Genomic DNA, 25,629 nt, shown 5'->3' on the forward strand with positions numbered 1-25,629 from the left:
TAGAATTGCACAAAAATGGCATTGCGCACACTCTTGACTGTATCCATGTACACTGCTAAAGTCCTAACTAGTAACCTTTATCGCCTTACCAAAATGTCGCAAAACTACCTGTTACTATATTCCAAAGATTAGCACAGATTTGTTGTAAAATTGGTGTCATGTTTTTCCCTATGCTATAATAACTCCACACATTATCTACATATTTTCTTGTCAGTCAAGAAGATTGATGGAAATATAGTCCTTTCAAAAATTATTGTAACAGATATTTTAGTTACATGATCAACAGAAACTATAGAGATATAGCATATAAAAAAACTTTGAAAAATTATTTGTGGAAATTTAGGAGGAACAGATGCTATTTATTTGGTTAGATAATCAACAGATAAAAGTGGTTTATTAAGGATTTCTCAGTGTTATATGAAACCAACGAGAATTTATGAGTGCGTTTTGATATCATGCTTATCCATTATTGGGGCTAATGTACTTTGCTATCAGTTTTTGTTAGCCAAAAATAGTCGAAAGTAGAGTAAAAATATTAGGAGTTTGACGATAATCATCAGTATACCATAATGTATTTGCATAGAAATATAATACCCAACAGCCCAAAATAAATTAAACTTATCAAATGAATTTTAGTATGCCATAATGGTTTCATGGGAAAATATAACATACCTCTTAAACAACTACAATCGTTATATACAACAGCTATTTCATTATAAAAAAGGCATAAATTATATTAATCAGATAAAATTTTTTGTAAGAGCTTCACTATCTGGTTATAATTCTTAAGCAAACAAGAAGCCATTTCCAGTACCATAATATAATTTTCATAAGAACTATCCCATTCCATCGCAGAATATTAAAAGCGTTTTGGTAGAAACAAGAAATTTTATGGTAATTTTCCAACCATATTCTAATATTCAGATTGTAGATTTTAAAATTTTATCATTTAAAAAGTACAATTTCATAGAATGCAAATTTTGGTACTTTTCCGTTTTGCCAGCGCAAATCTCGCCAAGCAGACTTTATTAGCGACAACACGCAGTATACACATAAAAATATAGACAAATATTAGTTCTAAGAATTTTTTATTTTAAAGGTATAAACATTTAAATGTCATTTAAAATTTTGTAAAAAAGCCCATAAATTTTCAAAAAGACATTAATTTAAGAATTTACTATGCTTTCATGGTAAAACATCCTGATTCGCCGGTTCACATCACGTGACCCCAAGTGATCTCATTTCACGTAAAGTACACTACAAAAATTCAATTCTCTCAGTAATTATCTACATTAATTTCAAGTTAAATCATAATTTGGAATACAAGTTTAAATGCAAGAATTATTTCAGTTTGTACAATTTCAATAGCTTAATCAGAAATTATGTAAAACCACAGTGCTTTACTTTGCTAGTGCATACTGATTAGAATTAATGAATTTAACCTTTGCCTTTTCTATATTTTTGCCATCGGGTGAGTGGTATGATAACATCCTAATTCACATAATTACCGCCAGCGAAGACCACCAACGGCCGAGCTGTAACGCCGCTGAACACTGGTAGTTCGGTCCGAGGTTCGAATCCTGCAAACAGGCTGGCTGCATGGGTGTTTTCGTGGTTTTCCCCATGTGTAACTTGTATACGAGCCAGTTTCCCTTATAAAGTCCTCCACAAAGGCATCCCTCCCTTAAGGCATATAGCCTCCAATTAAGTTCTTAGAATGAAGATCTTCATTTTTTTTTTAGATAAAATGTTTGTCATTTTTTGATTATTAATTTCTTAAAAATAAAGTTTCACTACATTTAAAAATTATTTTATATAATTTTCTTACAAATAGATTATAGATCTTATTATTAAAGTCTCATTCAGAAAGTTTAATTTTAATTAATGGATAGAGCCCTATTTCAATGAAAATCATAAGTGTACGAACACTTTGGGAACCACTGTAGTTCTGTTAGCAACTCGAAATATATATTGTGATATATTCTAAAAGCAAAATCATGTAAAACATAATGATATAAATTAAATGTATATAACAAATATATAAAGCTCTATAATGAATAATGATCATAACCGTATAATAAATGTGAACACACGTTATATCACGGTAAATAACACTGCTGTGAAATGAAGAATATTTCATTACCTTTATATATATTTGATAACAAAATGTTATGAAAACAGGTTATGCAACTTAAGAAGCAAGTTATATGAAATGCCTGTTAAGTTACTGCAATATCATGACACCGTAAATAAGCATATCATAAGACATATTACCAAGATAAATATAATTTGTTCCTTCTTTTACATCAATAATAAGTTTTTCTTTAAAAATTTTAGCACTAAATGCCAAAACAAATTTATTATCGGTGCCTTTGATGCAAGGTCACACGAAGATAAACTTGATTTAGCAAATTTCTGAAAACATTAAAATCAAAAGTGTTAAATTACAGCAACATCTATTAAACTATTTTTTTAAGCAATTGCCTGGTAAATTTTAACTTTTATATAAAAACTGAATTAAATTACAAATAAGTGACTAAGCTTGTACAGTATTCATGTTCATACATTGGAAATAAATTGCACTTAAATGAAAGAGCTGGAAATATAGTCTGCATGATGCATAAAATATGATCAAATCTATTTGTTAAATATTTGAATAAATGCTTACTTTCAGGGATGTAGCTAGAGAGGGACAGTTTTATATATCACTAGCGGGCAAGCCCGCTACATGAGGGAAGGGATGCTTTCGTGAAGCGCCCGCTTTAGTCACGTTAGGTCACTTGATTTACGTATGCAATCACAAGATATACGCTAGCTTGCATGATTGCTAGTGGATAAGCCCACCATTTGAGCGGCCTGAAGCCTGCTTTCATTGGCCTTTATTCGAAAGTTGGACCGAACTACCAGTGAAGCCCGCTTTCATTCGACGGGATTTAAAATTTGAAGCAAACTACCAGTGTTCAGCGATTTTTTTCCTGGGCTGCGCTCGCTGTATTCACATATGCATCCACAATTTCTGGACAGTACGCCGGGATTCGAAAGTTGGACCGAACTACCAGTATTCAGCGATTTTACCCGGGCTGCACCCGCTTTATTGACGTTATGCATTCACAAGATACTGCCAACATGTTACACATGCGGAAAATCACGAAAACACCTATGCAGTCAGCCCGCTTGCTGGGATTCGAAAATGGACTGAACTACCAGAGTTAGCGCTTTATTCACGTATGCATACAGAAGATAGTGCTTAAACGATACACATGTGTAAAATCAAGAAAACACCCATGGAGTCAGCCCGTTCGCCGGGATCGAAAGTTGGACCGAACTACCAGTGTTCATCAGTTTTGCACGAATATGCATCCAGAAGACACTGCATACACGATACACATGCAGATTTTTATATATCATTCTAAAAAATAACTTAAGATTGATTTGCAACATTTTGTATAAACAAAGATATTTTTACCAAAGAATTAATATTATTTTCAGACTTTTTACTGTCGCACTAAATGTAGAAGCTGAACAATTTGAATATTTCATCTAGCCTCTTCATTTAATGATTTAATGTATTTTTACTCCTCCGAAATATTTTAATGACAAATTTATTCATTCATTTACAATGTTTAGCAGATAATATCAAATCAATATGTATATCTGGTGTCACCAAAGGTTTTATTATCTTTAGCATTTTTTATATATACTATAATTTTCTTAGTAAAAGTGCTGTATGCAAACAATTACATACAGGCAATGAAAATTTTGAGACTGTGCCAGAAAAAAAAAAAAAAAATCGCTAAATCTTCTTAGCATTGATGAGGCATCCAATATGCATATATTTTCGATGAGGCTTATAGTTACAGATATCAACACTGCATAGAATCAACACCAATTCTAGTTACGAACATATAAGCAAAACGATAAAATCAAATTTTTATAATGACAAGAGGTAAGAGACAATAGGTAAGAGAATTAATGCATATTTGCCCCAGAAATACAATTAAGATAGAATATGTTTGAGATAATAAATATGGTTGCATCTTTAAATAACTATGCAAAATCTTATTTCTTGCAACTAAAAGGCTGCATATTCATGTATTATTCTACTAAATGTTCTACACGTTCTTATTCTACTAAATTAAAGCTTGTTATAAATAAAACAGGAATACATAAACAATCTAATAAATTACTGAACTGATCCAAGTCCTTGCTTTCATTTGCTAACCTGTATATCTGTATACACATGTCTGTGCACGCTGTTTAATTTACTCCAAAGTTATTTAGTTACATGCAATCATATTTTGAATAATGGCTGAGAAATGAAATTACTTAAAAGTCTCACCCCTATCAATATTTATCACTGAACAAATACTTGGGTGTTTTACATTACAGAACAACAGATTTTCTCGAAAAAGATACATGTACCCGTTTGATACTTCAAGTGAGGAAAAATACTTTCATCATTAGCTAATTTTCACCATGGAGAAAATTTTTTTAAGCTACTTTAAAAACTTTTTATTACTAATACTTACTTCAAAACGAACATTTCTATAAAAGATAAGAAAAAACATTTAACTGTGCTCAGCGAGTAACAATGGTATGTATATCATTTTATAAGAAATTGTTTGGTGCATGCTATTCTATAGTGGAAAAGATTTGATATCTGTAATACTTTTTATACTATTACTCATACTACATCATCATAACTATTTTCTGAACTGGAAATTTTTTATGCTAACTATCCTGAACCACTGTAAACAGTTCTAAATAGTTTAACAGGAAATGACTCACACACAGAAATTTCAACATTACTAGAATATGAAATTCAAAGTTCATCATTAACGTTAAAATAATTAACTTTTATATGTGTCATTCTATAAATTTTCATTTAAATCATTGCTAACATAAACTGAAACACAATTTAAATTTCTGCAGGTAAAATATGGGTTGATCTTTACAATATGGTAACTGGTAGTTTGGCGACATTTTGGAGGCGATAAAGGTTACTACCTGGGACTTTGGTAATAATGTGAGCAGTACTCAGTTCCGATTACGCATTATTTTGTGTGGGGAAAATGAGAGATCATGGGATATGTCATGTGATATTAATGGACAAATTACGGTTCTTTAATCGGAAAAGGTGGGAATTTGGACAAGTATCTGTGGATGTATATTATTTTGTATTAAGCTTCATTGTGTGTTGTGTGAAGTAGGGTTGAATAATTTACGAGAAGCTAGACTCTGCGCCGTACCCTTCTGATGTTGGCCAATTATGTTTGACTTGAAAATGACGTCATTTATAGGCGGAGTAATCGTGAATGGCTGACGATGTAAACGTGAAAGTGTTCAGATAGTTTTATAGTCTAATATAACTTTCTTTTATAATCTCAAGTTTTCCAAACTATATTAGATTATTATGCCTTCTGAAAGTATCTCCTGGTGCTGCTTGTTTTTGCATTTTGGCGGTTGCTGAATCATTGATTATTTAATCCGAGTTTCAAAAATAATATTTTTACATGTTAACTTTTATATTAACATAAATGAAATAATTTATAGGACATCACAGTGTTTAAGCATCTGTGCCATATAAAAAATATCTGTACAATTAGTTATTATTCTATCAGTTTATGAATGCAATGGAAGCACTTCCGCAGGGAACCCGGTAAATGTAAACATCGCCAACTTTGGCGATAATAGTTCAAACCTGGTAACCTAGCTAATTCATCCTATTCGCTTATGCGAAGGTTGTCGTTGTTCGCATTTAGAGATTTATATTATTTTTCTCTTATTTTTTATTATTTTTTCTGAATTTTTTAACAACGAATAGATAGAAATATTTTCGCATAATTAAAGAAGTTTTCGTCGAAAGATGCCGGTTCTCAGGTCGTCAGTTCGGGATCAAAGGAAGAAATTATGGCGGGAGGGGTGAATGCTAATTTGTAACATGGCTGTTCACGTTATGTTCTTAATTATTAACAGCTGCAAGCACGCAGAACCATGAGGTTTCCAACCCCTATAATAATTTTAAAATGTATAAAGTTCTAGTTTTATTAAAAATGCTACTGAAGAAAATTTGATTACTGTTGAAGGTTATTTGTATTGTGAAATATATTATGAAAAAGGATAGGTATTTGTTTCAACGTAAAATGCTTTAAGCTGTATGCAAGTAACTTGAAAAAAAAAAATACTTAAAAGTATGTAAAATGGATATATTAAAGGTCATGCAGTACTTAATAGTGAAAAAAGACATTTGTAATAGAAATATTAGTATTCTATATGAATTAGAGAAAATACATATAAGTATATTGTAAACGTAAGTATAAGAATACTAATTGTTATTTTTTAAATGAATTTTTACTTCCCGTTATGTTTAATACATTGTTTTCTGTGCTAACTTGAATTTAACAGAAATTTATTTTCGTATATCACGTTTAACGTGTTAGTTTCATATCTACATACTTATTATCTGTGAATTTTTACTACCATTGTCTGCTAACTTGAATTTACATCACTAAAAACCACGTTTACAAAATATCAGGCTTACGGCTCGGCTCATTGGCGAGTAAAACTGCAACTGCGCCAAAGGGTTCTTTCCCGAAGCGCCAACGAGTTCTCTGCGGATGAAAACCCAATGCAATTTATACAGAATCACTATCAAACTTCAGTTAAAAAAAAAAAAAAAAAAAAAGATTTATTGCATAATGAAAGTTTATAAATGATTAATTCTGAACTGCAGTTCAGTGCCACATGAAGTTGCTGTTTTCGTTCTTGAGATAACATAAGGAACTATTTTGTATAAGGAAATAATTTAACTAATTTTAAAGCTATAGGAAAATATGCATTGTTTGTAATAAGGATGACGTTTTTGGAGCATTGTATGAATGAACAGCTTAATGAGCTTTTTTGTTAATAAAAAAAGGAAGTAGATGACTGTGAATGCATTTACAAGTATTCAACATTCTAGATAAAAATTTTCTATGAAATTAATAAAAAGTTGGATACACATTATTATTAATAAATGTTAAGTTTTTTTTTCTCACAAATCTGAATAAAGAATTAAAGTTTTGGGATGAAGCATTCGAAATTACCTACAACATTAAGCACATGCACAAAATTTTCATTATGTATTTTTATTATCTATAAAATATTCAACAAATAATATTTACAGCAAAAATTTAAAAAAAAAGTAAAATCTTTGTTATTATGTGATTGACAATACATATTACATTAGTCAGATGTTATTTTCAAAAGTTTGATTATTTACAAATGTTTTCTTTAATCATAGCACACTTTCATTTAGCAAACAGATTTCCTGGGTGAAATTAGCTCTTAAACATCTTAAAAGTTCTAAAGCGACTTGAAATAATAATTTAATCTCTCATAGTTTGTTCTAAATTATTAATATAGAAAGAAAGAAACTTACAGGAGCAGTTAACATATTTTTCTTTTTGAGGTTATGGAATATGAACATGACCTAAATTAAAATTGTGCTTGTAGTACTCGTATGTGTTGTAGTACTGTATTGAAATTTTATTTTCGTAAATTTTAATATTTATGCTAGCTGTACATGTCTGTCCACACTTTTTAAACCTTGAGCTTTTAGTTGCCATATTCTTTTCCCTTCAGATTTATAAAATCCAATTCGGCTACCTGTCATAGTTAGAGAAGAATGGATTTTGAATTTTTTTCCCCCTATGAGCTATTTATTACAAAGGATGTTCTGGTATTTCTTTCCTCATCATGTAACCATTCATAAAAAGCTCTATAAAAAATTAAAAGCAATTGATAATCCATTATTTCTACAAAATTTTAGACAGTAAAAATTTATCTAATAACAATATGTTAATTTCATAATATGTAATAAACATATATTGTAATTTTGAATCAGCATCTTGTTAAAATATATGTAGTATTATAAAAACCAATTTTAACCTGTATATGTTAAAAAAGAATAGGAAGTCTATAGTTGTTTTTAACATAGTCGGTCATTTAAAAAATTCCGTCATTTTTAGTGGCTGAATTTAAAATTACATCATACAGAAAGCACCCACAATGGATCACTTATGTAATCGCTATCATTCTCACATTTTCTCATCTGGAAATCAGCTTATAGGTGACTTAGAAGCAAAATATTGTTCAATATACTGTTTAACATGTTTCAAAATATTTCACAGCTAAGAAATGTTAGAAGTACTGAAATATTTTAATGCAATGTTATTGTGTCTAAGATGTAAGGCAGATGAACTAGAACATGCAAAACAAGTATCCTGTTTTTCTGTTATGTGTTTCAAGAGGCACGTAGGTGGTAGTTATCATTCAACAGTAAGAACTTTTCTCTATTTATAAATCCAAGCAGCCACTGGTAGTTTGATCCAGTTCAAATCTCTGCAGAATTGCTAACTGCAGTCATTCATGTAATTTTCTAAATGTGTAATATGAATATACAACCAGCTTCCCTTAAGAGGCCCCCATGATTATATCTCTTTCCTTTATCAGATAGTCGTAATGTGCTTTATCTGATCAATCCAAATTAATCCTGAAAAATGATTTTTGAATATTTCTGAGGGCAATATCTATATTTAACATTGGAACTACTCTGATATGCACCCTCAAGTCGCCAAATTTCTCGCCAAATAACTTCATGCTGCCATATTACTATCTAAATTTTTTGTCTACATTTTGAACTTTTAGCCTAAAATGTCTCCAAAAACGCGGTTTTCGCACATGCAAAAACTACGTTTTGAACACACAATTTAGCTAAAAATCCGAAACAAAAACAAAAAATTTAGATAGCAAAAACGTAAAGTTTCTAACCAAAAATATTTGACAAGAATCCATGTACACAGCAACATGTTTTAACTTAAAAAAACATCTACGAATTGCACAATGTAGGCAACGAACGAATCTACAAACTACGCAGACCTCGCTTTAATAAATTAACATAACAACAATAAATTTCAAATACCATGTACACAGCATCCTGTTTAAACTTGAAAAAAATTCTACGAATTGCACAATTTAGGTAAGGAAGGAATCTACGATCTACGCACTCCTCGCTTTAATAAAATAACATAACAACAATAAATTTCAAATAATACCATGTACACAGCGTTCTTTTTCAACTTTAAAAAACATCTACGAATTTTACAGTCTAGACACTAAACAACAAAATAAACTAAAATAAATTTCAAAAAATTTAAAAAACAACAATAACGACAGAAATCCATACTAAAGAACCAATGAACATAACATTCTACAAAATAAGAAGAAGGATAAAATAAAATGCACTTACCATGAATTAATGCGTTTTCGAATAGCAGAAATATAAATTTCATACCGCCTTTAACATGCCGCCACGTAATCAATATCGTATTTACATGACAGTCAGACACACTATCCAGAAAATTTATACTATGGTTCACAAATAAATAAAATCACAAATCCCTACTTCTATTATGCAATGCCATTAAAAATAATCTCCCAGACCCTCTTTCTAGACTTCCAAATACCCACTACCCTTCAACAGGATAGCCACAATCATATTTCCTTTTGCCGAACTTCAATTCAACAACTACCATTTTATCTTTCCCTCCCATCTTCTCAGACACAGAGGCGAACCAACGAGCTCCAGCGAAAGATTTTTCAACGTCAACAGGGTTGCCATAGAACATGCAATCGTGCCAAAAACCAGCGCAGAACACATATCGCCACATTTGGTGAAATTAGGCCGTATATTAGAGTTGTACTTTAACATTATGTCTTTCAGACAACTAACTACCTACACAGAAGAAAAAAATATCTGGGACCATGGGTGGTAATTTTCCAGAGGGTTCATTGTATATGTATACTTTAAAGCTTTGCCAAAGACAGGGGTTATGTCATTAACACACTGCACATACAGCAAAATTACATTCCGCAAAGACCAACTTTTTATGGGAAAAAAGTGGGTTAGGTATATTTCAGATTAAGAAAGCATGAATGCTTAATACAAACCTTAATATTATTGTAATTAAAAGGCAAAAATGAAACAAATGGTAATGGAAATAATTTCTATTACTGCTTAATAAGTAGGTACATGATACAATTATTTTTTTAAATGGCTGCTGATTTTTGTTTGGGACAATACTTGATACAACTTATTAAATATATTGTGATAAGGAGTGCAGTTTTTGAATTCCTCTCAGTGTTTTTTTCTTTCTTCACTTCGGTCAATCTGTATTCCAAAATCAGACGTTTCCTGTGTCTTTTTAACAATTTGTTTAACTTCTTGTACATTAAAAGCATTTCATCTTTCCCTCTATTGCTGCTTTCATAGTTCAGCTGCTGTTTAGTTAATAATAAAGTAAAATCATTCAGTTCTTAATTTGTTATTTCAGAATTATCATTCTTGACTAATGTTTCTATTTCTCCTTCCATATATGAATATTCCTTTTGCAGTTTTTATGATTTCCTTGGCTTCATTTTCACTCGATGGAAATCCTTTAAAATTGTTCATTGGCCAGAGCAGAAGCCAGAAAACATTCATGGTCGATGAATTCACTTATTCCCATGGGCCTTCATTCATTTCTATGCAGTGTCTTATGTTAAATTCGCCAACTAGCAGCCGAGCGGTAAAGCCGCTGAACACTGGTAATTCGGTCCGAGGTTCGAATCCTGCGAATGGGCTGGCTGCATGGGCGTTTTCATGGTTTTCCCCATGTGTAACGTGTATATGAGCCAGTTTCCCTTAGAAAACCCTCCACGAAGGCATCCCTTCCCTTAGGCATATAGCCCTTGAGACTTTTCCATAATCACACACTTATGTTGAATTTCTTCCAAAAATGCCTTTAGTGTGCTTTCTTTTGTCTAGTACTTTATTTGCAAAGATGTAAACATGCCTCTTGTAACACGCTTTGAATGTTCTTATAATTCTTTGATCCATTGTTTGGATTAAGGGAGTTGAGTTTGGTGAAGAGAGGAGAACATTACAGTTCAGGTTTTGTTATTCTATGTAATATCTGACTTTTTTAATGAATGAATTTTCAAACCAGTCATTAAAGAAAACTATTGCAATATTCCTATAACTAACTATTGCAATAGTTTATATATAATATAAACTAACTGCAAATATTCCGTAACATGCTGCATGTAATTGGAATTCTCACATTGGACGAATTAAATTGATACAATTAAGATAATGCATATAAGCAAATTTGTGTTCTCAGTGTGTTTACTATAATAACAAGGAAATGGGAAGAATGCATTGAAAGAAAACTTAAGCATTCATTTTTCTTTCATTAAAGATTATTTTGGAAATATGCTAAAGATTAAGATTACTTAAAACTCAGTTTTTAATTACAAATATGAAGGGGGAAAAGTTTGTTAGACAGTAAATTCTTTAGTCCACTAACTTCACATTTGTAATACTAAAAGGAGAAAAGCATGTATTATAAAAGGACTATTTTTCCAATTTCCAATAAATGGTTTATGAACATATCTGTTCAGTTTGATTCTTTAAAATCCACAAAATATGTTATGTAAACTGAAAGGTAAATATACTGAAAAAAATTTAATGCAGATGACAAAAATCTAAGTATGATCAGTTTTAGGTATTCAAAATAAGTAAACAATCTAAAAGAAAGCAACATATATGAGATAAGAAAATTGTGAAGCAATGTAAAATGGTATGTACATTTTAGTGAATGAAAGCAAAAAAAAAAAAAAAAAAGAATTAATACAATTAAATCTCCTTGCATCATGTCTAGCAGGGAAATTTAATGTATCGATACTAGTTTTTGGTGCTCTTCGGTTAATGGGACCAGATTCAGAAATGTATGGATGTATGTGTTCATGTGCATATGTATGTATGTGTGTGGTATAACTTCATCACTCAATACATAAATTTTAATAACTGTATGTATTATATATACAGTATGTATATTTATCAGTATATTTTTCAGTTTTGTTGTTATAGTTTTTAAAAATTGGGTACTCGTCTATAATTGGGATCAGATTCAGAAATGTATGTATGTGCATTTCTGAATCTGATCCCAATTATAGAGGAGTACCCAATTTTTAAAAACTAAGACAATGAAACTGAAAAATATACAGTGTTATTAAAATTTATGTATTGAGTGATGAATTTATACCATAAACGTAGTTTTCAAGGAGCATAAATATGCAAGAGATCCAAAAAGACTAACTGGTACGTTAATGTTTCAATAATTTTGTAATTTGCAAGTGGAATGTCGGTAAGTCTTTTGGTATTACTGATAATAAAAGATAAAGAGCAAGATTTATAACATTTCTCGCATCGTTAAGATCCGAAAAAGTTTAACAACGATTAATTCAAGCATAGCAAAGAAGAAAATAGCACTTTTTCAGTAATTTTATTTTCCTTAAAATGAGAGAAAAAATTAAAGTACTGCGTACTCAAATAAATGTAAGGTGAGGAATGACAACTTTGTCTTCATGGGAATGACAGATTTAAACTTTTACTTATAATTTCATACTTAAGCAGATTGTCTAAATGTTCTCTATAATTCATTATTGTAGAGAAGCTTCCAAACAACCTTCTTCGCATTTAATGTGATTCAGCTCACTTCAAAATTTGTGCATGTTGCGTAAATGTTTTCTAAGTTGCACCCACGGAGTATTAAAGTATACTCCATAGTTGCACCCTATTTTTTAAACTTTTTTCGCAATACATGCAAAGCACACACTCTTCCGAAGAAGACATGCCGTACGCATTCAATCACTACCAAAACATACAACTGTCAGATAGATAGTCAACAGTTAAAACGGACCATCGCGTCAAAGAATATGTTCAACTTTCTTTGATCGCGTCACGTAACAGAACACCACGCCCACAAGCTGATGTCATTGAGAAGTCTAATTTAATTGGCTAGCTACATGAGGGTACAGCGCGGAGTCTAGCTTCTCGTGAATAATTTTGGGATTGTATGGCGCTGTCTAAAGTGAATTGTAGGTGTGATAAAGAGAATTTTTTTTTTTTATGAAATTCTATCAAATTCGGAAAAAAAATCGTTCAGTAATTTTATTGAATCCATAATAAAAGTGTATCCACCATGTAAGGAAGATTCGGAAGAAGATTAGGTTAGTTAGACTTTGTTAAGAATGTGAGAAGTATTCAGTTCTGATTACGCATTATTTTGTGTGAGGGAAATGAGAGATCATGGGATATGTTATGTGATATTAATGGACGAATTACTGTTCTTTAATCGGGAAAAAATCTGGCAATTTTGTATTTGGCTTTATTCTGTGTTTGTGAATTTTTGGATCCCATGGCCGTAACTAACCGCGATTCCAGCGCTCTGATACGCCATCTAGTGGCTAAAAGGTGGAAACATTAAAGCTCGGTATTTACGTTTGACAATGCTACCTAGTTTGTGAAGCGTGTTGTGATCGAAAAGTAATTAAACGTTTTATTTTTTATTGTTGTGGGCATATGTATAACTTAAAAAGAAGTACAGACCACACGTTTTGTTGTGTACACTAGTCTAAATCACGAGCTTGCAAGGAACCTGAGTTATGCTTCTATCGCATTCTTGGTTCGAAAAATATCGAACGAGATAGCAAAACGAAGAGGGTGGATTCGCGTATTTCGAATTGGAAAGAAAGTTGGACATTATATTAACGTGCGTTCTAAGCATTTAAAAAAAAAAAAAAAAACTGATTACATTTTTTTTCGTAAGAAAAGTTTTCTTTCTCGTGTATCATACAGATAAATGTGTATGTGTGTTCTTCGAAAGTAAACATGCATATTTGTGTATTGAAATATAAATCATTATAGCTCATTAATCTCTTAAATATTATTAATACACATACATATACAATTATGCTTTTATGCATATTTTACCTGCAGAAATTTAAATTGTGTTTCAGTTTATGTTAGCAATGATTTAAATGAAAATTTATAGAATGACACATATAAAAGTTAATTATTTTAACGTTAATGATGAACTTTGAATTTCATATTCTAGTAATGTTGAAATTTCTGTGTGTGAGTCATTTCCTGTTAAACTATTTAGAACTGTTTACAGTGGTTCAGGATAGTTAGCATAAAAAATTTCCAGTTCAGAAAATAGTTATGATGATGTAGTATGAGTAATAGTATAAAAAGTATTACAGATATCAAATCTTTTCCACTATAGAATAGCATGCACCAAACAATTTCTTATAAAATGATATACATACCATTGTTACTCGCTGAGCACAGTTAAATGTTTTTTCTTATCTTTTATAGAAATGTTCGTTTTGAAGTAAGTATTAGTAATAAAAAGTTTTTAAAGTAGCTTAAAAAAATTTTCTCCATGGTGAAAATTAGCTAATGATGAAAGTATTTTTCCTCACTTGAAGTATCAAACGGGTACATGTATCTTTTTCGAGAAAATCTGTTGTTCTGTAATGTAAAACACCCAAGTATTTGTTCAGTGATAAATATTGATAGGGGTGAGACTTTTAAGTAATTTCATTTCTCAGCCATTATTCAAAATATGATTGCATGTAACTAAATAACTTTGGAGTAAATTAAACAGCGTGCACAGACATGTGTATACAGATATACAGGTTAGCAAATGAAAGCAAGGACTTGGATCAGTTCAGTAATTTATTAGATTGTTTATGTATTCCTGTTTTATTTATAACAAGCTTTAATTTAGTAGAATAAGAACGTGTAGAACATTTAGTAGAATAAGAAAAATACATGAATACACGGCCTTTTAGTTGCAAGAAAAAAGATTTTGCATAGTTATTTAATGATGCAACCATATTTATTTTTTCAAACATTATCTTAGTTGTATTTCTGGGCCAAATATGCATTAATTCTCTTACCTATTATTATGTCGTTATAAAAATTCGATTTTATGGTGTTGCTTATATGTTCGTAACTAGAATTGGTGTCGATTCTATGCAGTGTTGATAGCCTCATCAGTGCTAAGAAGATTTAGCGATTTTTTTTTTTTTTACTAGCACAATCTCAAAATTTTCATTGCCAGTATGTCATTGTTTGCGTACAGCACTTTTACTAAGAAAATTATAGTACATATAAAAAATGCTAAGGATAATAAAACCTTTGGTAACACCAGATATACATATTGATTTGATATTATCTGATAAACATTGTAAATGAATGAATAAATTTGTCATTAAAATAGTTCGGAGGAGTAAAAATACATTAAATCATTTATATCAAGTGTTGCAAATCAATCTTAAGTTATGTTTTAGAATGATATATAAAAATCCGCATGTGTATCGTGTATGCAGTGTCTTCTGGATGCATATTCGTGTAAAACCGATGAACACTGGTAGTTCGGTCCAACTTTCGATCCCGGCAAACGGGCTGACTCCATGTGTGTTTTCTTGATTTTACACATGTGTATCATTTATGCACTATCTTCTGTATGCATATGTGAATAAAGCGCTAAATCTGGTAGTTCCGTCCATTTTCGAATCCCGGCAAGTAGGCTGACTGCATTGATTTTTTCGTGATTTTCCGCATGTGTAACATGTTGGCAGTATCTTGTGAATAACGTCAATAAAGCGGGCGCAGCCCGGGTAAAATCGCTGAATACTGGTAGTTCGGTCCAACTTTCGATTCCCGGTGTACTGTTCAGAAATTGTGGATGCATATGTGAATACAGCGGGCGCAGCCCGGGAAAAGAATCGCTGAACACTGGTAGTTTGCTCCAAATTTCAAATCCCATCGAATGAAAGCGGGCTTCACTGGTAGTTTGGTCCAACTTTTGAATAAAGGCCAATGAAAGCGGGCTTCTTCCCGCTCAAATGGCGGGCTTCTCCGCTAGCAATCATGCGAGCTAGCGTATATCTTCCGATTGCATACGTAAATCAAGTGACCTAACGTGAATAAAGCGGGCGTTCCACGAAAGCATCCCTTCCCTCATGTAGCGGCTTTGCCCGATAGTGATATATAAAACTGTCCCTCTCTAGCTACATCCCTGAAAGTAAGCATTTATTCAAATATTTAACAAATAGATTTGATCATATTTTATGCATCATGCAGACTCTATTTCCAGCTCTTTAATTTAAGTGCAATTTATTTCCAATGTATGAACATGAATACTGTACAAGCTTAGTGACGTATTCGTAATTTAATTAAGTTTTTATATAAAAGTTAAAATTTACCAGGCAGTTGCTTAAAAAATAGTTTAATAGATGTTGCTGTAATTTAACACTTTTGATTTTAATGTTTTCAGAAATTTGCTAAATCAAGTTTATCTTCGTGTGACCTTGCATCAAAGGCACCGATAATAAATTTGTTTTGGCATTTAGTGCTAAAATTTTTAAAGAAAAACTTATTATTGATGTAAAAGAAGGAACAAATTATATTTAATCTTGGTAATATGTCTTATGATATGCTTATTTACGGTGTCATGATATTGCAGTAACTTAAAGGGCATTTCATATAACTTATTTCTTAAGTTGCATAACCTGTTTTCATAACATTTTGTTATCAAATATATATAAAAGGTAAATTTCTAGTCAAATATTCTTCATTCCACAGCAGAAAGTTTGTAGCTTTGAGGTCCGGATTATGGGTGTCCGAATTAACGACTTTTGACTGTACTAAAAATAAAACCACACGAAACACACGTGAACAATTCTTAACTGTTACTAATTTAATAAAAGAAAATACAAGTATAATGTTCTATGAATAAAATAACAGTTACGGTAAAGAAAAATTTTTAAATATACATTACATCTTAATTCTATATAATTATTCTTTTGTTTTTCACTTGCACTTGACATTAGTTGATGGCAACTGATTCAAGTCAGAAATATTGTTCCTTATAAAAAATACACACATAAATGTTATTTATATAGAAAAATTTATGTACTCTTCTATTATCGGGACTGGATTCGGAAATGCGTGTATGCACTTTTATATGTGTGTTTATACACAAACATACATGCCATACGTACATATGTGAACGCATTCATCTATACACACATTTCTGAATTCGGTCCTGATAACAGAAGTGTACCAAATTTTGCCACATTTGTTAAGAATAGTGTAAGGTAGAATGGTTCTGGTTTATTTGATTATGGCAAAGCCCTCTCAAGCTATCTACCTAAGGGTATAGATGATGTCCTTGCGTAGTACTTTCCATTGAAAACTGGCACATATTCATATTACATGTGTATACTCAGCTATGAAATATGCACCAAGAAAATGAAATTGACAACAGTAATTTAATATACTTTATTTTGTGTTACATATGAATGGTACATTGTTTTTGGACAAAGCTATATGAAGCATACATAATCAACCTCATTCAAATATTAAATATTTAAGTATTCTCTGATTATCCAACCCCTAGTTTCAGCATTTTATAAAAGTGGCAGGTTCTTTTTTTTTTTTTTTTTTTTAATGCATTTTGGGAACAAATGCGACCAAAGGCAGCATATACAAATGGATTTATATATTTTATAGTTAAACGTCATTTCACTGAGAAATACTTTTTTTATCATAATGAAGTACAATAGAATTCTAGAGTCTATGTACTTATAAGAAAGAAAGCATTGGATTTCTTTACAAATACAATGTTTTCCCTAAGAACAAAGAATAAAAAATTTGGGTACTTTTCCGTTATGCCGGTGCAGGCGATAAGGTCGCCAGTAATGGTACAACCAATGCCAAATGGAATATCCTTGCTGGTAACCTTTTACATCTCATTTTCAAAAGAAGTCACAGCATTTCTTATCAGATTGATTGTTCCTTTCAATACTGGCATACAATTACATAGAATTTTTACCAAATAGTTCAATTTTATGCCCTAAGGTGATTCGCGAGCATTTGGTTTGGTTTATTAGATTACAGCAAAGCACTCGAGGGCTATATGCCTTAAGGGAGGGATGCCTTTGTGAAGATTGGTAGATTGGTAGAAGCCTGGTGATCCTGTTATGAACAAATCTTAACAGATAAAGATATAACATGTGAATACAGAATCTAAAGAAAAGGTAAGGTTAGATTATGCTTTTTGAATATGGCTAAGCACATTGGTTATCAGCCTGAAGAAGAATGCCTTTATGAAGAACTTTATACGGAAAACTGGTTCGTATTCATAAAACACATGCAAAAAAATAAAAACTGCACAGCCAGCTTGTTCACCAGGATTTGAGCTGAGATTAAACTACCAGTATTGAGTTGCTTAAACCACTTGTAGGACAAATCTAAAGAAAATGCTTGTAATATCATGTAATCAAAAGTTAACTACATGTTATATGCCAGGATTGCTTTCTCGAGTACTGAGGTAGGTAATACTTAATCTGCTTTTTTTTTTTTTTTTTTTGAAATGTTTGGTCATGGTATTATTTATTGCATGTATTTTCTATAATACATACAGAATATTAATAGTTCTATAACAAGTGTCTTTTTTTCATTTTTAAGTGCTTTGCTTGTTGATATTCTCAAAATTGCATTTGATGATTAGTGCTATCATGTGCATAATAAATACAATAGATGCATATAAAAGATCAATATATTTTTAGTATACATATAATGATTTAATATCATTTTTATGGGAAAAAAAGACACTTGACTGCACAGATTTTCTGGAAATCCCAATTAAAACACATATGAAATCATTTGTTTACAATCAGTGAACGTTAAAATCAGCTACCTGTCACAATACAATAAAACAGCGACACAATTTCCTACAACAGCCAGCAGTTCCTCCTTTACATGAACAAGAATTTTTTTTTAAAATTTTTATTTGTCCTTTTTGAACAATGAAATGTCCTTCGATTTCATGCGATCAGGATGCTATAGAACTTATCCTTAAATAGAAAGCCAAAACTTGTACATTGGATTTCAAGTAAAATTCCGAGCATTACCAAATGATCAGCTTTTTAAAATGGTCTCTGCTTCAGTAATACAGCGAGAATTTACGCCTCCTTGAACAAAATCAAACATTTCGGAAGAGCTAAGTAACTCCATTTTTGAATGTACGAAGCCAGATCACAAATCAAAATACCGAGTTTTATCCGCCATACTAATGTGTGAAAGCGCCATCTATAGGTGAATTGAATCGCGGATGGAGATATCGAAATGTGTTTTTGTTTGTTCAAAACAAAAGGCAGAAACATTATAATTAACGCACAGTGCTTATTTAGATACTATAACAAATTATACAGAATTTGAATATAGATTTGAAATACTAGAGGAATATCGAGAGAATAAGCTTAGATATATTTAAAATTGGGAAAATATTAAACAAAGATTAAACGAAACCAAAACTGCATCGTCAGAGAGTAGTCAGAAATTACCTGGTGATGAAAATACGTATAAAACTTTGTGCCAACGCCTTCAAGTTTATAAGGTATTTCTCTCGGCTTCTTCTTCACCCTTCGTGGTGAAGCGGTCAGCACTCTCGGCGGCGTATTTCCAAACCCTACCCCACTTTTCGAATTTTTGACGTCATGGACAAATCGACTAGTTTCGCCTGGATGGTAATTCTTGAGCATGCGCTGAAGGGAGAGAAGTAACATAAACAGAACTTTGGCTTTCGCTTGTAAACAGTATTAAGTATATTGTCTGAAAATGTATTCGTTTATGTAATTGCATAATTTTACTGTTTCTGTAATAAGAAAACTTCATTCAGATAAAATTTATTTTAATATTATTATTATTATCTGGTTATAGGATTATTCGAAATGCTGAATACTCTAGGTACTATCGTAATCTTCGCATAACCTTTCACATTGGATTTTGCCTTATCATTTTAAAATGTATTGTATTATAAAGATTAAATCAAAGCAAATTACTTTGTTAGAGATGTGAATGTTCTAACTGAATTTTCTTTTTATCACTTATTATTTATTTCCTCTTTGAAAACACATTCATATTTGACAAATAATAATGAAAATTTTTTGATCGTTTAAAAACTAGATTTGTCAATAATGTAATAAAAACTCACTAATCTAGTGCTTCATGGATCAATATGACAATGAATTCAAAATGTTTTAAAAACAGTTCTTTAATCTTTATTTTGTAGTAGATGCAACTAATGTCACAGAGAAAAAATATTTCAATAAAAAAGTTCTCCATGTTAATTCAATAGCAAAATTATTTCTGTTTCAGTGAAAAATCCACTTTCAATGCTTATATAACAGAAAAATGTAAGATAAGCATTTTAGAAGTTTTAAATATAAGCTAAAGGTTTATTGTACAATTTTATGTAAGAAACGTAATAATTTACTTTCATTCCTTTTAATTCGGCATATTAGTTTCCAATCAACTAAAATTTTTTGCAAGTTAGAGACTTAACACACAGTATTCCGTCAATTAAAATATCAATTAATTGTTCTTTTTCATTTAGAGATACATTGGAATTGAAAATACCAAAGGCAAAATAGGTCACAGATCCAACCTAATTCCTTATTTGGCAATTTTTCAAAAAAATTTCTGTCAGTTTTATCATATGTTATTTTAAACAAGAAATCTGTATTATTTTCTTTAGTAAAATGTGAAAAACATGTTTCTGTTTTTTTTTTTTTTTTTTTTTTTTTTTTTTTTTTTTTTTTGTTGTTGTTGTTCAATTCTCCTTGCCAAAGTATTGGCTTAGTTTTAAAAGCTTACATTAGTACAAACTGCGACACAGTGTGTCTAGGTAAGGTTATTTGTTTCAAAATGTCTGTTAATAATTTCAAATATTTTCTCTCCAGTTGCTTTTCCTTCCCAAATATTACAACATAAAAAATATTCTACTGCGTCGTTTTCAAAAACATATCTCACATAAACGATGAAATGAAACATTTTAGTAATGTCGTTAGTTTCATCAAGTTTTATACTAAAGACTGGATTTTGTATTCTATAGTGTCTGATATGACAAAAATTTGGTGAGAAACAGTATCTTTTTTTAATGCTATTGTTTTTAAATCGTTACTATATTTTTCTGCATGCATAAATGATGTCATTTTAATTGCTGAAGGAAGAATGAGCGATTCTCCAATTGTATGAGGTTTTAAATTTTTTGCAATTAAATATGAAACTTTTAAGGATGCCTGTAAATCCTTCTCAGGAACTGTTGTATATTTTTTCAAAAATACATTTTAATTTTCATGCTCTCAGCTCATTCCTTAATAAAATTCTTCAGATTTATTTACTTAATCTTTATGTTTAGTTTCTGAGGTACTTTTCAATTTCACTGGCGCAAATCTCGCCAAGCAGACTTTATTGACGACAACATACAATATACACATAAAAAATGTTAACAAACGTTAGTTCTAAGAATTTTTTATTTTGAAGGCACAAGCATTTTAATATCATTTAAAATTTTGTAAAAAGACAATAAATAAAGACGATAAATTTGCAAAAAGACATTAATTTAAGAACTTACTATGCTTTCATAGTAGAACATTCTGACTCACCATTTCATATCACGTGATCCCAAGTGATCTCATCTCACGTAAACTATGCTATAAAAATCTAATTCTCTCAGTAATTATCTACATTAATTTCAAGTTAAATCTTAATTTGGAATACCAGTTTAAATGCAAGAATTATTTCAATTTTTACAAATAGCTTACTCAGAAATTATGTAAAACCGCAGTGCTTTACTTCGCTACTGCATTCTCATTAGAATTGAAGAATTTAACCCTTCATTTTGCCTTCGGGTGAGTGGTGTGATTGCAGTCTAATTGTCTTAATTACCGTGAATGGTCTTGGGGCATAAATTTTAATTATCTTGTAAAAATTCTATGTAGTTGTATGCCAGTATTGAAAGAAACAAGAAATGGCTGCAACTTGTTTCGAAAATGAGGCGGAAAACGTTGGCAGCGAAGATATTCTGTTTGGCATCAGTAGTACCGTTGTTGGCGACTTTATTGTTTGCGGTGGCAAAACGGGAAAAGTACTGTTTCTAAATGTATTTTTAATTTCGCAGGTTTCATGCTTTCCATTTGCCAAGTTTTCACTGCATTTAACACACAATAGATATTCTTTTTCCATTGATAATGCAACATGTAAAACAGTATAAAATAAACTCATTTACTCTTTTTTTTTTTTTTTTAGAAGTAGAAAGAGAGCCAGTGGTTACATTTTTTTTTTTTTTTGCATTTTCATTAATAGTTTTGCTCTAAGTTTATTTGATATTGGTGCATCCATCCCATTTTTCTTACAAGAGATTTTGGGCCATTTAACCATCATGAAGAAAATTGCAACGAAAAAAAAATTGTTTTTATTATCCTTTGAGACACTACTGAATTTTCCAATGCTTAGGAAATGTTTCGTGCTTACTTGACAACAAATTTGATTAGAAATAAGAAACATAGTTTATAAATGATGCGTATTACAATTACAAATTGCATGCAAGACACTACTAAGATAGCCGAAAAAACTAAATCTTAGCTGCACGTATGCAGTTGCTTTGAAATTTGATTCGAGCTGTTTGGAAATCATCAAACATAACACATAAATCAAGTGGAAAGCAATAAAATCAGAATTAAATATGGAAATGTTTAATTTAAAATTCCTGGCAAATGTTAAAAAACATCCAAAATTCTCTTCAAATTCCGTATATCTTTGTCAAATAAATTTCTTTGAATTTGGTGACCCCCCACAAATTTGTTCATGACTCCCAGGTTAAAATTTTGTAAAAAAACAAGTTATCAATTGCATTTTGAAAAAAAAAAAAAAAAAAAAAAAAAAAAAAAGATTTCAGGCTTGTCTTCAACAGAACAGCATACAATAGAGTATTTTCAAATTTACGGAAAAGCACGACTTATGTGAAAATTGATAAACATTGGCTGTCCAATGTGAAAAGTGAATTACGGTTTAATATTTTATGTTCATAGCTTGTGTATTTTGATTATCTAACTAAATACAGAATGATCTGTTCCTTCAAACTTCTGCTGGAATAACTGCTAGAATATCTATTCCATTTCAGATGAACAGAAAGCAAGTGTTGTATTCTTATTCAACAATTGCAATTTTCTTGCATAATACTTACAAGGAATGAAATTGGTTATTTAACTAAAGTGCAGTCAATTTTATTTCTTATTTACATGAATGATGTATCACACAATGCTGTGTAGGCTGGTGACCTAGCGATGATGACTTAAAATGCACCTTTGCATTCAGGCATACACTCCTTATAAGAATATAACCATGCACTGGAGTCTTAGCTTCAGCAGGTACATTTTGTTGTGCTATGCAATCTCTGTGGGTCCTAAATTCCAAAAATTTTGCTACTTGATATTTCTGTAAATTCCAAAATTTGCACACCTGCCATAACTGCACTGGCTGTGGCCTCAGTTATTCAATGTTCCAACAAAATCAAATATTGTAACGTTATTTTAGACCAGACTTTCTTAAACTGTAGATCACAACTCCCATCTACAGCAGTGGGTCGCAAAAAATTTTAGTAGTTTTGGTATATCTTAAACTTAATAATAATTTTACAATTACCCAATATTTTTACACAATGTATCTGAAAATAGATAAAGATAAGACAATACAGACAAAGAGAAAAACAAAAATGTTTCAACGCATTCTGTTTATAATATAAATGTTCATTTTAACAGTTCAGTCAACAAAAATTAAATCTGAAGGTAGCGATTTTGCAGAGTCTTTACCTGTGACGAATGAAAATTATTCTTTGGCTATGGAAAGCTTCACTGCGAGGTAGGGTCGTAAAAAATTTATAATTAATTTTTATGTTCGATACTTAACTTGTTTTGGATAAAACAGCAAAAAAGAAACGATTCTTTGACTACTTTGTATATTAAACTGTCGACTCAACTTGGAGCCCTAAGCAGTATGGGTGTAACAACTGTAGAACAATTTTGTATCACCTGGTGGAAAATTCTGTGATGTATTGCGATCATTTTAATAAGACAACAAAAAATTACTGAATCTGAACAAAGTACTTCGATTCTTGGTGCAATAATTGAATTTTTGAAAAGCGAAGGTCAGTCAGAAGAAAAAGTAAAACTAAAGTAGAGCTAGTATTTATTTTGTTTCTTATCTCAAGCACTTGGCAACTAGCCAAAATATTCCTTCGGCGTCGGAAGGAAGTAGTCTGTATCTTCTTTTTCGTTTGTTTTAAAAGATCATAAAACCTATAACTGTAAAAAAAAGCGTTTTATATTCCTTCAAATGAAGAAATGTTTGTGGTAAAATGAAAGGTTCATGCAGAATATGCACGGTTAAAGGTCACTTCAGTAATCAATGCTGATCAAACATTAAGTGTCAGATCTGTTCAAAAAAGACATTTAATTTTTTTGTTCTAATCTTGAATGTAAATAAGTTTAGTATTTGGATGGCCAATCCACAGCACGTAGTGGTACTGGCACGACCGAAAAATCTTACCGAAAATTTAAAAAAATAATATCGTCTTCAGGAACTTTCTCAAAATTCATGAAAACCCTATTCATATGCTACAGAATATAATAGCGCGGGAAAGCGGCACTGCTTGACACCAGTACAAAGATGCGATAAAGGTCTGTTTAAACTAGCGGAACTTTGGTTCCAAGAAACTTTCAAAAAAGTCTAGGAACGAGCTCAATGGTATCAGTTACCTTAATTTGGCGCCATTTGTTTTGCTATGGTTGTCCGTTCTTGAGCGAGAGCGAGTGCGATACTCTGGCTCAGTCGATTTTAAACTGACGAGGAAGGCATTAAGCTTTTTTAAAAACTACTTTTAGATTTTGACGTCGAGAGTAGTTACTTTAAAATTTTTATTTTCACTATGTCCATCAGGAAGCAGTCAACAACGAAAAGAAAATATGAAGAGGTTATTATTACAACTGGTGATTTTAACTGTCTGGGAAGAACAATTTTTGTTTGGCATCGAAATGCTTCCAAGCCTGTTAGTTCGATATGTGGAATTTATGTAGCAATACTGTTCTGATGTTGTGATTTATCTCACTTGTCTGACAGTAACGTCAGCACAAGCCTACGAAATTCATCGTATAGCAGTGCTGAAAATTTTTTAACTTGGACCGATATCTTAAACAATTCCATAGTAATTTCGGAAGCAAACACTTTGTTGGATACCACTTGCGAACAAAATTTATCAATCAATCAAAAAAAAAAAAAATCTTTAGCCGGCCAATAATCCTTGTTCCAGAAGAGAAATAACGAAATGGAAACTATGGGGAGGGCTTCTTATGAGCGTTTACTGTTAACTCTCAAGGAAAAAATCTTTTTTTCTAAAAAAAAGAAGATAATAAAAAGTAACGTTTTAATATTTGTCCAAAATATCGGTGGTATGAGCGTCAAATATATGAGTAGATAAAATAACTTTGTCTAGAAATACTGTCATTTATCGTATAGATGACATGGGCCAGGATGGCAAATAGATACAGATGACATGAGCTAAATTGTCTGTAGACTACAATACACTGCAGATACTTTTCACTAAGATGAAAGTTGTGACATCACAGACAATACGCAGTTAAGCCTATTTGAGTGTTACACAAGCGATAATTTTTATATTGCGCAAGAACTTGATTGATTTGATTGACTTTTATTTGCGCTAACTAGTTTTAACTACAGGTGAGGACTTAAAAATGTAATTGAAGTTAAGAAAGTAGAATGGACAAAATTAAATAGTGTTTGCACAGAGAGTGCTCTGCATGGTTGACAGGATAAAAGACTTTTTACATTAT

The sequence above is a fragment of the Stegodyphus dumicola genome, chromosome 1, assembly GCF_044657685.1.
Source record: "Stegodyphus dumicola isolate Sdum_Otavi_A_Nest chromosome 1, ASM4465768v1".
In the NCBI taxonomy this organism is placed as follows: domain Eukaryota; kingdom Metazoa; phylum Arthropoda; class Arachnida; order Araneae; family Eresidae; genus Stegodyphus; species Stegodyphus dumicola.